General features: G+C 37.9%; 1 protein-coding gene across 9 annotated transcripts in view; it reads right to left on the bottom strand.

Annotated features, from left to right (window-relative positions):
* LMNTD1 (lamin tail domain containing 1) overlaps positions 1 to 15,920 on the bottom strand; it is a 445,763-nt gene that overhangs the window by 389,294 nt on the left and 40,549 nt on the right. The window contains exon 1 of one of the 9 annotated variants that reach the window (XM_037845310.1): positions 14,766 to 14,829. The exons of 7 other annotated variants lie outside the window; for them this stretch is intronic. The gene's annotated coding sequence lies outside the window, so the exon portion shown is untranslated. Of the gene's footprint in view, positions 1 to 1,354; positions 1,377 to 14,765; positions 14,830 to 15,920 lie in introns of those variants that run through there. One more of the 9 variants, XM_037845311.1, reaches the window with a different exon arrangement.

The raw sequence follows: 15,920 nt of genomic DNA, 5'->3' as shown, positions 1-15,920 counted from the left end.
TAAAAGCAGTGGACAGAGGACTGAACCTTAGGGGTGAGCAGAGAAGAGGAGTTTATAAAGGAGGATAAAGGGTCAGAGAGCGGAAAGGGGGGCACAGTATGTAGAAAGAGCTTTAAAAATAACACAGTAGTCACCAGTGTCAAAGCATCACATGAATCAGGTAAGTCAAGAGCTGAAAAGTGTTTGCAGGGTTGGGCAACATGGCAGTCAGTGCTGACCTTTCCCACAGCGGCCTCTTGGAAGTGGAAAGAGGAGGAATCCAATTATCCTGCATGGGAAAGGTGAATAGGAAGTAAAGGGGTGGAGATACATGGTGTTGAGAATTCTTTCAAGAAACTTGAAGGGAAACAAGCATGAAATGGGAGCAGGACAGTACACGTTGAAGGGTGTGTAGAAGTGGAAAGGGTTTGGAGTAACCATTGTGGAAAATGGGAGTGAGAATTGGCCAGGGAAAAAAAGTTTAATGATTATGAAGTGTCACTGAGCCAGCCTACATGGAAAATTCACCTTTGCACAGGCTCTATCCCTAGGGCAACATTAGGTGACCCAGAAGGATAGATGAATCGAATAAACAGTTGGGAGTTAGTTGGGCAGCTGGGTCAGAAGGAAATGTGTCAAGAGATTTCAGGGTGGGGTCAGGGAGCAGTTGAGTCTAGATTAGATAAAGAAGGATGTCATGCCAGGAGAAATCAGGTATTTTGGAATAAAAGTGAGATTATGAAGGAACTGGGGGTCTTGATGTTGAAAAGCAAGTATCCTGCTAAAGGAATGAAAGAGCTAGAAAAATAGGCAGCTGTGATTTGAGGATAGAAGATGGGATTCAAGATTCTAGAGGCTTAGCCATTCAAGAGAGTGACAAGGTTCAGGGTTTGGTTTTCAAAGTGGAGCAGAGATGAAGGTCATTAGAATGGCAAAGATTTATAAGCCCCCATGGTATAGAATCATTTCTATCGAATTTGCTTCACCATATTTCCTAGCAACACTAAGCACAGATGGATTTTTGTTGTTGCTGTAAAAACAATGGAGTTACACTTTGGAAAATAGAAAATCCTTCATATTCCCACCACCTAACACAATTCATGCTCCTGATTGCCATACTGTCTTCCACACATTGTACACAGTTACAGTCACAGCTTACATATGATTATCTACCTTTTTTCTTTTTAGTTTATCATTATAACATAAGCATTTTTCCTTGCTGTAACATACCATTTGATGGGTTCTTCAAAAGTGTTTCAAATCACAATTTGGGGAGACTCTGATCACAGATCAGTATTTTCATTTTGGTGAAGCCAAAGAAGAGGATTGTGAAACTTGAACCAAATTATCAGGAATAAAGAGGGACATGGCTTACCCTCTTATTGCTAGAGACCCATGATCTTCTAATTTCTTGCACCTTGATACTGCAGATATCACACTTCTCCTTGGCCAACTGCATTCCTCAACTATTTGAAGTTAGAGATAGTATCATAAGTCTGTTGAAGTTTTTAGATTCTGTCATTTATTAATCAGCACTCAACATCAAAAACACACACTAAAAATTCCTAATTCTGTGTTTTGGAATTTTGCAAATTTTGTTGCATCTTTAATCATAAGGAACAATAAGAATGTTTCTTCATATCTTTAAATTCATTCTTGCCAGAGAACACTGTGGGAGTTTAGCAATAAGAGAAAATAAATTACTAATTGTGCTGGCTTGGATGTATTATGTCCCACAAAATGCCACATTCTTTAATGCAATCTTGTGGGGACAGACATATTAGTGTTGATTAGCTTCAGAACCTTTTGATTGTTTCCATGGAGATGTGACTCAATCAACTGGGCAAGACCTTTGATTGGATAGTTTACATAGAGGTGTTATCCCACCCATTCAGGGTGGGTCTTAGTTGAATCACTGGAGTCCTATAAAAGTGTTCACAGACAGAAGGTGGTGCTGCAGCCAAGAGAGACACTTTGAAGAAGGCACAGGTGCTGAGAGTGGAACACAACCTGGGATCAGTGGAAGCCAGCCACATGCCTTCCCAGCTAACAGAGGTCTTCTGGATGCCATTGGCCTTCCTTCAGTGAAGGTATACTTGTGTTGATGTCTTCATTTGGACATTTTCATGGCCTTCAGACTTAAACTTTGTAACCAAATAAACCCCTTTTATAAAAGCCAATCCATTTCTGGTATTTTGCAAAACAGCAGCATTAGCAAACCAGAACACTAATACTCCACTAAACCCTCCAATCCAAAGGAATTTTTGTATTCTTAAAATAAATCTTAACTAACACAAGAGAAGGCAGGAGATGTCCTTTGGTCCTAGGAAGAAAATCAATGGTATTTCATAATTGTCTTATCTTGTATTATGGGCAAAAATGTATAGATTTTCTTCCCGTTACTTTTCTAAAGGGAAGCTGGGTGGAGAGGCTGATCCAGTGTAATCCTTGCACTTACTAGATACAGAACTTGATTTGCAACTTTCCCTCAGATCCTTGACTTATCAATCCAACCTGGGATGACTGATAAAACATTTTTTTCAAATTTCTTTGTTGAAATTCTAGAGCACTGAATTTTTTTTCGCCATACGGATACAATAAATTGTGAGAACACCCAGTCTTGTAGATGTATCAAGAAACTGAGCCCAATTAGGAGGCAACTTTGACTACTACTTATGGCAGAGACTAGTAATTATCTATCCAATACCCTTCTCCCTTAGTAATAGGGTTTTTTTGTTTTGTTTTGTTTTGTTTTTTGTCTTTTGTCTGTTTGTTTGTTTGTTTTTAGTGTGATGATGCACATAGGCAACTAGAGATGACCAATGAGATTTGGCAGTGACTGCTTGAGTAGGCTTCCCAGAAAGCTCTTCAAAGGGAGCTGACTCATTTGGGAGATGTGTGCATTTTGCCTTTTCCCCTTTCTGTATTCTTCATTCCTTTAGTGGAAATATGATAGCTGGAGCTTTAGCAGCCATTTTGCAACCATTAGGAAATCTTGAGAACGTCTACTTGCTACAGAGAGTGGAGTAGAAATGTAGAAGGAAACTGGAGGCATTGATGACACTGTATAATTACTATACAGTTCTGTACTGCCTGCTTCCAGACTTTTTATTTGTGAAAGAAAATAAACCTCTATTTTTAAAAATTGTTATAAAGTAACTTATTAACAATTTGGCAATTCCTAACAGATACACATATGGCAGAGGTAAAATGTGGAATATAGGGATTGAGAAAGGTGGTGCTGAAGCTTGAGCTGAACTTAAATGAAAGGTTAAGGAAGCAGGGAAGATTAAATCTTTCCTTCTTATGCTGGGAGAAAAATCAAGAGTGGTGGATCTCAGAGGAAAATAAAAACCATGTTAATTCAGGAGGTAGAAAGGACCACAGACTGGCTAGACTTGCTTTGTTGAGAGCCTTCAGGCAAGACAGCCAGCTTCTCTGTTTTTGACTTTTTCCCCTTTCAAAAATACAAGGTGTGTGCCTGTGTATAAATAAAATTAATTTTTACAAAAACATACACAATGTATTTATAACATGTTTGGAGATTGTTGGCTGAACTCTATACAACACTGTCAGTGGCATAGGAGTTTTATTATCATACAACATTGACCTTTCTTCATAAGGTTGTCACAAGAATAAACTTCATAAGTGATTAATATTTCACATCCTAAATTGTCAGCTAATGCCTATGGTTCTTGCACTGAAAAAAACTGCTCTTCATGACACACTTTACCTGGTCCCCCTTGACATGGTGGGAAGAAGCCCATGGGCTTCTTTTACCTGGTGAGTGTACCTTACTATGTTTTGTGCTGTTATGATGAATTGGTTATTGTACTACATTGTCATAAAGCTTTTGTTGTAATCTTTTACCAAACAGTGCCATAACAAGAATACATTCTTCTTCCTATAGTTACAGTTCAGAAAGCTACACTGGTTGTTCAGTCACTTAGGTTACCCAGATGCAATATTTAACCATCTATGTACCACTGATGTAAGAAAGAAAAATCACTGGCTACAGTGGAAAACTAACACATTTCCCTTTTGCCCTTTAGTCTCCAGTACTGATCCTAACATGTATCTGAGTCACTTAACTAACCCTTTCCTTCAATACTTTATTTTCCCATGACTCAATTACTGTTTTATGGAGTCTTTAATAATATTAGACTGTGTTTCTCAGATTTCTTATGCAGCCATTTATTCTTTCAGCTAATCTTTCAGTAATCCAATGCCTTGAGTAAAGGCCTTAACCTCTACAGGCACTCTTAGTCTCTTTTGATTTTGAAAACCTGACTTCATTTTCTAAAACCTGGAAAAAAACAAAAACAAGACAAAACAAAACAAAACAAAACAAAAAAACACAGGCTATATGCTGGGCATGTCAGAGACCAAACATATATAACCTGTGGAAGAAAGTTCTCTGAGGGAGGCTTTTGGAGGAAGGGAGAGAACAGATCTTTATCCATTTCTGCTCCAAGATAAGGACTGGCTCCTCTTGCTCATACTTTGTGTTTCCCAACCTGAGAAGGGGTGGCAAAGATTACGGTCCTTCTCTAACTGGGAGGCACCAAAGCCAAAAAATTTTCACCATGAGGAACAATCATTTTGGCATTGGTATACTCTTCAGATGGCCCCCATTAAACACCACCATGAAAATGCCCTAAGTCTTTGGACAGGGTTACCAGCATCTATCTTAGGTATGATGGAAACTTCTATAAACAACATTTAAAGGCAAACTTATTTGAGTTTGGACTATGACATTATACAATTGCACACTGCATGTTCTTATCCAGATCTTACAAGTGAAAAGTTAACTATTCTACTATAATTGAAGCCCATACCAGCTGTAAGAGGAAAATTCACCACTTTCCACTGGAAAGATTAGAGACTGTTTCTAGTGAAGCAAAACCTGTTATTAAAGTTTTCTTGTTAAATAAAGACTTTGTATGTTACTAGGGATGTGTAAGCAATTAGCACCTGCCATTGTAAATAAGATAACAGAGTGGTTTGCAGAAGAAGTGTGGGCAGGGGCATACATAGAGCACTGTTTATTCATATCTCAGCCTCTTGAGTTCCCTTTCAGAGCAAAATCGGGCCCAGAACACCCCAAAGGAAATTCAAGGACAATCAAATTCCATTTTCAAATATTTTCACAAAGAGTTGATGTGGTAAATTAGAATGGATGTGATATTTAGACAGAGTGCTTCAAATCCATGCTTCACCACTTACTGACTGTGAATAAATGGCAAGTCACAATCTCTTTAAGTAACTATTTCCTCATCTGTAAAACAGGGTGAAAACTACCTCCTGTGCAGGGCTATGGGGATGTTTAGGAATAATATACATAAAGCACCTAGCATATAGGAGACTTTCAATATATGGTAAATATGGTTAAAAATATAACAAATCTTGCTTCTCCCAAAACACACACAAACACACTGAAAAAGAAAGAGATAATGAGAGGGAGGGGAGAGAGAGAGAGAGAGAGAGAGAGAGAGAGAGAGAGAGAGAGAGAGAGAGAGAGAGAGAGAGAGAGAGAGAGAGAGAGAGAGAAAGAGAGAGAGAGAGAGAGAGAGAGAGAGAGATAGAGAGAGAGAGAGAGAGAGAGAGAGAGAGAGAATGGGGGCTATAATTCTATGCTGTACAGAAGAGGAAAACTACAGAAACATGATTTTGATCCTTTATAAATTCACCATTCCCAGAATAATATAGAACTTACTGGAGCTATGGTTTTTATATCAGCAGTTGACGTCCATTCACAGAAGACATATTACTTTAATTTCCCTGAGAAAGAGCAAGAAATTTTATTCAAGGGAGGGGAAGAGGGAGAGAGTGCCCATCAGTCATACCCTCCCCAAAAGACAACCAGTCTGAGCCACCAGGAAATTTTTTGTGAGAACTTTGGTAAGTCAATCACAGAATGGAAAGAAGTAGGATATCCGAAGAGGAGAAAGCAGGTAAACGTTCTCTACCTCATTCTGGTTTACCACCCCTAACCACATATACATGTCATTTTCCATAATATTATTTGCCCTTCAAGAGCTTACATTGCAGAGAAACAAAGCAAGGAGACCCTTTCTTAAAAAGCTATCTCCAAATTTGAAAAAGGGATGGTATTCAGGAAAAAACATAATCAAAGCAAACTGGAGTCTATGGTCAACAGTAACATTGTAATATACCTCCATTAAATGTAACAAAGGCAATATGCCAATGCTAAATGTATATGAGAAGAGGATATAGGGGAGTAATATGGGATTCTTGGTAGTGGTCTTATTTGCTGTCCTTAGTAGTATATTGTATTGTATGACATGTTATTTTTCTTTTTATCATTTTTTCTTATTGCTAAAAAAAAAAAACAACAATTTTTCTTGTAGTAATCAGTATGTTCAAATGCTGATTGTGGTGATAAATGTACAACTTTATGATGATACCATGAACAACTGATTGTATACTGTGGATAAATGTATGGCATGTGAATGTAACTCTTTAAAATTGTAGGAAAATATATATATAGGAGTAAAAGTGTTGGGGAAAACATGGTGAGAGGGATGATGCCTCACCAATATGGACTAACTACAATGTGTAAACTCAGAATTGAATCTTAGAACATAGCCTAACGTGGACACAATAATTATAATAGTCCCTAGATTGTAAGCTCTTACAGCAGTTAACTCTATCCCTGAACTGTAAGGCCTGTCTCTAAACTTTGAGATGCTGATCCCCTAGCGTATGTTGTCACAAACATTGGGACTAGCGGATTGATGTGCTGAGCCTTCGAGCATGGGACTTGCCCTTATGAAGCTCATTACCACAAAGGAGAGTCTAAAGTTGTATGTAATGGTGCCTAAGAGTCTCCCCCTGAGTACCTCTTTGTTGCTCAGATGTGGCCCTCTCTCTCTCTAACTGAGCCATCTCGACAGGTGAACTCGCTGCCCTCCCCCCTGCGTGGGACCTGATTCCCAGGGGTGTGGGTCTCCCTGGCAACGCAGAGTATGACTCCCGGGGATGAATGTGGACCCGGCATCGTGGGACTGAGAGTATCTTCTTGACCAAAAGGGGGATGCAAAATGAGACGAAATAGTTTCAGTGGCTGAGAGATTCCAGATGGAGTCGAGAGGTCACTCTGGTGGACATTCTTATGCACTATATAGATAACACCTCTTAGGCTTTAATGTATTGGAATAGCTAGAGGTAAATACCTGAAACTACCAAACTCCAATCCAGCAGTCTGGACTCCTGAAGACAATTATATAATAATGTAGATTACAAGGGGTGACAGTGTGATTGTGAAGACCTTGTGGATCACACCCCCTTTATCTAGTGTATGGATGAGTGGAGGAATGGGGATAAAAATTAAAGGACAAATGGGGTGGGATGGGGGGATGATTTGGGTGTTTTTTTTCACTTTTATTTTTTATTCTTGTTCTGGTTCTTTCTGATGTAAGGAAAATGTTTAGAGATAGATTGTGGTGATGAATGCATAACTATGTTATCATACTGTGGACAGTGGATTGTATAACATGGATGATTGTATGGCGTGTGAATGTATTTCAATAAAACTGAATTTAATAAAAAAAAAAAAAAAGAAAAAAAAAAAGCTATCTCCAATGACAGATTTCACCATGACTCTGAGAGCCTACAGCAGCTGCATGGTGCACTGGCCAGGACCTGGAAGGGGTCACCTGCTGACAACTCACAGCTGAGTCCCTCCCCAGGGGCTGCCTTCAGTCAAAGGGAGCTGCTTTGCCACCTAGAGTAGCCCACATCCAGTGACAACTTGAAGTGGGGGTACAAGGCTCTGCACCCTTGTCTCAGTTCAGGACCCCTCGTAAGGGCCATTCTTGCCCCAGAGTTCCCATGGGATCTGTGGAGGTCTCTGTCGCAACTGCATCACACTCTGAGTCATGTTCTGTTTTCTCTGAATGTATGCAGCCTCTTCCCTGCTTCCCTCACTCTCTGTAGTGGGTTGAATGGTGGCCCCCCAAAAGTTATGTCCACATCCAAACCCTGGAAAATTGTAAATGTAACCTTATTAGGGAAAAAGTTCTTTGAGATGTAATTATGTTAAGGATCTCAGAAGAGATCATCTTGGATCATCCAAGTGGGCTCTAAATTCAGTAACAAATGTCTTTAGAAGAGGAGAAGGCTATGTAAACACAGAGGCAGAAATTAGAGTGCTGCAGCCACAAGGCATGCCAACAGCCAAGAAGCTGGAAGACACAAGGAGAGATTCTCCTCTGGAGCCTCCAAGCTGGTCTGGCCCTGCCTATGCCTTGATTTCGAACTTTGGGCCTCCATGCTTGTGAGAGAATAAATTTCTATTGTTTTAAGCAGTTCAGTTTGTGGTAATTTGTTACAGCACCCACAGGAAACCAATACATTCCCTAGCAGGTGTTCCTAAGAGCTCTCTCCAATAAACTTCCTGCATGCAAATCTCCATCTCAGAGCCTATGTCCAGGAAACCCAGTTACAACAGTAGCCTTAGTCAATATGGGAAGAATCTGGTAGGACCTTGCTGCTGGTGGAGCTCATGATAATCCACTAGTCATGTGCATAGTTTCTCAGGAAGAGCCTGAGGAACAAGGAGGGTGGGTGCTGGGAGTTATCACTCACCAAAAGTTGATCATCTGTAAACCTGCATTTATCCTTCAGGCAGCATGGCTGAGGATTCAAGAGTCTGGGCTCTGGAACCGATTGCCTGAGTGGAATCCAACCTTTCCGGCACTGCTAGTTGTATGAGATTGAGCAGGTGCCTTAATTTCTGTATGCCATAGCATCCTCCTCTATAAAATGGGGATAATAAGAATATCTACCTCATAAGGTATTTCACTTTGCTAAAAACTGCCGAAATGCAATATACCAGAAATGGGTTGGTTTTTACAATGGGCATTTATTAACTTACAATTTATAGTTCTTAGGCAGCAAAAATGTCCCAATTAGGGCATCAACCGGATGATACTGGACTCTGAAGAAGGGCCACCAGCATCTGGGACATCTCTGTCACATGGGAAGGCACATGGCCGGCATCTGCTGGTCCTTCACTCCCAGTTCCATTCCTTTCAGCTTCTGGTTCCAGTAGCTTTCTCTCTGAGTGTCTGTGAGTTCTCTCTTAGCTTCTCCAGGATTTTTCTCTTTAAGTTCTCTGGGGGTTTCTCTCTCTTTTCCTCATAAAACACTCCAGTAAGGATTAAGACCTACCTTGAATTGGGTGGGTCACATCTCAATTGAAACAACCTAATTAAAAGGTCCACCCACAACAGGTCTGCACCTGTAGGAATGGATTAAAAGAACAAGGCCATTTCTGGGGTACATAACAGCTTTGAACCAGCCCCTAAGGTTACTGGGAAGACTGAGTACATGTACACAGCTTAGCTTAGACCTGGTATGTGGTATACACTCAATAAATGTTAGCTATCATAAAATATTTGGATTAATTATGTGTACCTCTATTTAGGAATACCTAGATTGTCGAAGTGCTTGTATCAGTTCACTGCACATTTCTATCTCCATCCTAAGAGGAAATAAGTTTCTCGAGGGCAAAGATAATGTGTTTAATGATTAAACACTAATCTACACATTCATAAATTTATACGCATCTACATATATGTAAATGCACGTGTGTTTATGTGGAGTATGTGTATGTGCCAATGTATCTATCTGAAACTAGATCTATTTGTACAAGGATAACCATAGAGAGAATCAGATTGCAACAACCCTGGGCAGAATAACTAGAAGGGACAACCATCCTGCTCCACTGAACTCTCCAATGATCTGCACTTTCCCCTGGCAAAACCCTCAGCCTTCATCTGAACAGCTCTGACCCACATATAAAACTGTACTATGGAGGCAAAGGGTTATTCTACTTATTTGCTTCCCAGAATTGTGAGGGTTAATAAACCTTTTGATTTGTAGGGTTGTAACTCTGATATTTTTATACTCATGAAGGGACTGAAACAAAGACAATACTGCCTGCTGGGTCTCCCAACCCCACCCCCCAATTAAATCCCTTTCTTTATTAAATAAATTCACTTAAAGTACCTTGAACTCAACATATTGGTGGATACGCATGAATTAACAAAGAGTTCCTTGGCCAAACAGTTTCTAATAAGTAATACCAGTAAAAAATATGGTATTCCTATTACATATAGCATCCTTATTTTGATAATAAGTTGTATTTTTTCCCCAACCATCTAGGGAGATACTACAGTAACATAAAAATTAAAAGTTGGAGGAGACCTTAGAAGACATATAATTTAACCTCACTTGCTTTTTAAATGTAGAATCCAAGACTTTAGAAAGATTAAGTGATTTGCCCAGGGTCACACAGAATTTTTTTTAATATTTAATGAAATTCTGAAGATCAAGCAATAACCAAAGTACCCAAATATTTAACCAATTTTGTATATTTTAACTTATACAATTTAAGGCAGTATTGCAGTGTATCTGTCGAAAATCTGAGTTTAATCAGTACTTTAGGATGCAAAAGAGAAACCCAGCTCCAGCTCTTGAAACAATGACTGGATGCCTGCCAAGGGTTTTGCATTTTGCACTTTTGGACTACATGTGCATAGAAAGCAGAAGGGGAATAATAAAATGCCAGTCATTGTCTCCTTCAAAAAATTCAGAACCCATCCTGAAAATTGTTGAAAACTGGCTTGAGAAATAAGAATGGCCTGAGCACAGTTATCAAATACAAGGAACAATAACAATAATGAACATCAGTGGGGTACTTTACAGATTACATAGTATCTTCAAACATAAACCTTTCCATCCTCTTAATGGAAATGCACCAGGTGAGTACGGTTGATGTTGTTGTTATTATTATAACTACTATCTCCAACTTACAAAAAAGGAAACTAAGACTTGGTTAAGAGAACTTCCAGGTCACACAGCTGATACCAGACTCACATGCAGGTCTTCTCACTCCCAGCTCTGGGCACATTACCCTATTCAAGGATGCTTATCTCCAATAGTGTATCAGTTAGATGCTCTCTGTTGAGCTATTTCACCACAGACAGTTGAACATGTAAGGTGAGGAGTGAAGTCAGAAATAGGAATCACTTTCTTAGTACAGATAGATCATCTCTCTCCCCAGGACAAGACCACTCATTCAGTAAAGATATTTTATGTGTGTGTGTGAAGGACCAAATTGAGATTCCTTAGAAACTATGTGATTTAAGCAGTCAAGTACTCTTGTATTTAAAAAATTCAGTCTTTGTTTCTTCTGAAACCAGGATCACTCAGACTCTTTCCTCAAGAAACTTCATGAGCCAAGAGGCACGCAGAGCTCTCCTTCAGCATGTGAAGATGAAGAGATGTATAATAAATGGGTGGGCCATTTAAATAGTGATTCTCTTCTAATTCTAAGTCTTGGCAAGAAAACAAGTGGATTTTATCTGCTATAATTTCTTTTGTGATACAATCTCCTTGTGTCCCACTGGGACCCATGAACATTCACTATTTTTACTGCCTCACCAAAACATAAGTCCATCTAAAAAGGTAGCCACAAAAAGCAATCTTCAAGCATGGTTTGGCATAATCTCATACATGTACATGCTGCTGAAAAAAAGAATGGAAACACTTAGGAAGGGTTTTTTATGCTTACCCTAATGTGTATTGTGGTGTATGAGGCCTACACCAAAGAAAAATTATGGCTATCATAATCTATGAAGGCAATGCAGTTTATTAAATATTCTACTTAGTTGAACCCATGAAGTCATTTTCAATTTTCAAACTCTGCATTAACAGGGCCCATGGAAAATATCAAACCTAAACTTGTCAACAGAACAGACTCAGAGCTTGAAGGCATTGTAAGTGTGTGTTCTATGATTGGAGGAAGCATATAATTGATCGCTATTATGTGCATTTTTAACGGTACTACTTTCTAGAAACTACTTGGCCAAGGAACTCGTTGTTAATTCATGCATATCCACCAATATGTTGACTTCAAGGTACTTTAAGTGAATTTATTCTGGTTTGATTTGTGAGAAGCTGTTCTCAAGTTGTTATACTTGTTAGTTATTCTGATCTCTAGGGTATCCATTTATGGCATGCTAAAGGGGTATATAACATTAGGAGAACATTTTTCTTAGAGCAAAGTGGGAAATGGGCATGAAGCTTTTAAACAGAACTTTGAATGCACTTCAATCTAGAATACATAATTACTTCATGCTGACTGAAATCAAGAAGTAAATATGTGACTACACTCACAGACGTAATTACAAATTACAACCTCATCATTGATGTCTACACAAAGAAATTCTTTGCTGGGTTTCTTAAAATGATGAAGACTTACTTGTAATTTAATGGAATTGTGAGTATAATGTAACACAATGGCATTCCTTGGCAATTTACAATGGCTGGTAACATTGGCTGGAACTTGAGAAAAATTTCTAATGACATTATAATATTTTCGCAGGCACACACAAAAATTTCTTCCTCTCCTTTTGCTCTCCTTTTCTACTTATTTCATTCTCCTTTTAAAAACAGGAATTAAGACACTCTATAATAATACCTGGATTCCTTTTTAGAAGTATGACTGAATGTTGAAAGGTATCATCCTACATGTATAGCTTGCATTAATTTTACCTAATGCATGATAATCTTAGGGTTATCAGAAAGAAGCTCCTCTGCCACTTTCTTGCCCAGTAACCCAGCTTCTGAGATACTGTCTTAGGTTTTCCCTGAATACCTGACATCTTTTTGCCTAGAAACATATCATATCACTTGCAAACTTGAAGTTTCCACTCATTTATAAAAATTTTAAATAAACCCAATTCTAGAACTGACCCCAGGTAATTCCACTAAATGCTTATTTATTATTCTTACGTTTTAGGTCTCCAAGTCAGTCTTTTACCCATGACAACTTGCTCTCCAATATCGATAGTTAAAACCTTCCTCAAAAACTTTGCTCTTACCAAAATAAACCTTTCCTCCAATAAATTGTTTCTTAGGCATTCAATGACTCCCCATTTAATCTTGGTTTCCATCAGCTTTCCAGTATAGAAATGAAGTACACTAGGCTATAGTTTTCATTGTCTCCTCTGTAACCCTTCCAATAAATGGAGGTCATTCTGGAAATCTGTCAAGAATGCTTTAGCATAGCAAGTGATTATTTAGATTTTAGCCAACAGTTCTACAATACCACCCCCTTAGGTTCTATCTTAACTCTTGGGACAATTCCATCCAGTCCCAGAGACTTACTTCCCCTTAACTACAGATAGAATTAGGCAATGCTCTGAATTCGTCAGCATTTCCCTCAAGGTATTATGCTTCAAAAGGTAATTTGGAATTTAATATATATGAGCATATATGTAAAGGAAAAAAGTCTAAGAATATATACTTGATGATTATCAGAGAGTATCTCTGGGTCATGGAATTATTGATTAATTTTACTTTTTCTTAATTATCAGTTTCACCAATTTTTCCACTTGAGCATCATTTACTTTTGTAATGTGGGCAGGATACCTTAAAACAATAAAGGCTTCCACTGTCTCAATGATCTATGGATAAACTCAGAACTCCTAAACTTAGATTAGAAGTCTTCAGAATGTGACTCCAAATAAGCTCTCCACTCCATTCAACCAACCTTCCTGACATTTGTTACCATTCCCTGCTTACACTGTAATCTGTCCTTTTATTCACTAGGTCCGGGAAAGCTTTTCTTCCCTTTTCTCCATAGTATGCCTAGCCTTACCCTTCAATATCCTTATCAAATTTTACTCTGCGAAGTTTTCTATGACTCATCCTATTCCTATTTGAGAACTAACTCATCCTGTTTGCATGAGAAAAACCAAGTATACCTGGAATAAGCAAAAAGGAACTCTTTACACTTATAGTCAAGAGGAATAGAAAATTGGATGGGTGGAATCATTTTAATGCAAATAGGTGGAATAGTAGGACAATTTTTGTTTAGCATCCTTGACTTTCTCATTTCGTAGTGGCTTTGGAGTCAGACAAATCTCTTGTGGAGCCTCTAAATAATTATAAATTCAACTTCTTTAACAGATATAGAGCTATTCATATTATGTATTCCTTCTTGAGTGAGCTTTGGTAGTTTGCATCTTTTTAGGAATTTACTAATTTCATCTAAGTTATTCAAAACAGTCCCTTACTTTTCTTGCGTTGATGCTGATGGAAACCAAGATTAAGGATGGACTCACTGGATGTCTAGGAAAAATAATTTAAAATTTATTGTATCTGTAAGGATGGTTTTTCCCTTTTTTATTTGTGATACTGATAATCTGTTTCTTCTATTTTTTCCTGGTCAGTGTCTTATCAATTTTATTGATCTTTTCAAAGAAACTGTTTTAGTTTTAAGGGTGTTCTCTATTATTTTTCTAAATATTAGTTCATTGACTTATGCTCTTTATTATTTCCTTCTGCTTATTTTGCATTCAATTTTCGCTTCTTTTTCTAGTTTCTAAAGACCATTAAAGACCTTTTTTTCTAATGTAAGCATTTAATATCATAAATTTCTCTCTCAGCACTGCTTTGGCTTCATATTCCAGACCATTTTATATGCACATTTTCATTTAGTTCAAAATACTTGCTATTTTCTTTTGTGAGTCTTCATTGACCTATAGGTTATTTAGAATGTGTTTAAATTCCAAATACTTGGACACTTTCCATGTAATTTTGTTATTGATGTATTATCTAATTCCTGCTCTCCACCTGATCCTGGGTTTGAAGCTGTGGCTTTGATGTTACTCTTGAGGCTCTGACCATCCATCCCTTTGAGTTTTTGATCCCTGAAATGGTCCCTCCAACTTTATGCCCCACTCCCTTACCCTTCAGTAGTCCTCATGGGATTCACATGGATGTATCTGACTCTCCCCCTATCTTCCATCTGATCTGGAAGAGATCAGAGACAATACTGAATTTGATAGGAAATAAAATAAAGACAAAAGACTGACAAAGAGAATTAAGGTTTTGGCAGAGATTAGATAGAGTATGCATACAATAGAGTGAATTTCTCCAGAAATGCTCAATAACTAAGGAACAGGACAATGAAAACATATATTGGGGTTCTTATTCAAACTGGGTAGTAAGCAAGGTTGGTAGGATCAAGTTGTAAAGACTATCGGTTGCTAATAAGACCCTCCTATGAAATAGCCCTGTAATTCTTTCAAAATTATGCTCTCATTTTTTCTATTGGCTTTTTGGTGCAGGTATCAAATGATTCATGTAAACTAGATGCGGTATTTGATAAGGAGCCACTATAAAGAATAAATATTGGGTTCTGCAAAGGTGTAACACCCATTCTTCATCAGTTCTTCATCAATGATGACAATAACACCTCACTGGCAATTCCTCTAACATCCAATAATATAATGAAGACATTATTTCCAATTATAATCAAGCCCAATTTCTTTCCCAACTTTTCAAAACTTAAATTCACATTTTAATGTTTTGGTGTGAAAATGATAATGAGGAAAATTTTTTCTTAAGACCTTACCTTTTAGAGACACATATTGAAGTATCTTTTGATGAAATTATATTTTTAAAAATATCTAAATTTACTTCTTTATGGAATGAGAATATGAGGGAAAATAACTGAAATTCATTTATCCTACATGAAAAGCACATGATAGCATTTGTTAGTCTACTCATACTTCTGGAAAACTAGCTTGAACACATGAACTGATGTCTACAAATAAAGTGTTTAGACAGACAATTCTTATAATGATGCACAAACTTATGAACTCACAAACAATTCCTATAAATTGAGGAAAATCATAATTGGTCTTCATGAAAGCCCTCCCTATAAAATATATCCTCATTATGGAGTTTGAAGCAAATCAACAACAATCAAGGGAGAAGTTTAAACAGATAATTGAAACTTGAGATGTCACTTAATCTGATTACATGCAAAATTGGTGCTACATTAGGTTGCTCTGGCCCTCTGTATTTCCTTACTCATCAATCAGTCATAATTCCTCTTC

Source organism: Choloepus didactylus, chromosome 8 (genome assembly GCF_015220235.1).
Source record: "Choloepus didactylus isolate mChoDid1 chromosome 8, mChoDid1.pri, whole genome shotgun sequence".
Lineage (NCBI taxonomy): Eukaryota > Metazoa > Chordata > Mammalia > Pilosa > Megalonychidae > Choloepus > Choloepus didactylus.
This window is presented reverse-complemented; position numbering and strand designations above follow the sequence as displayed.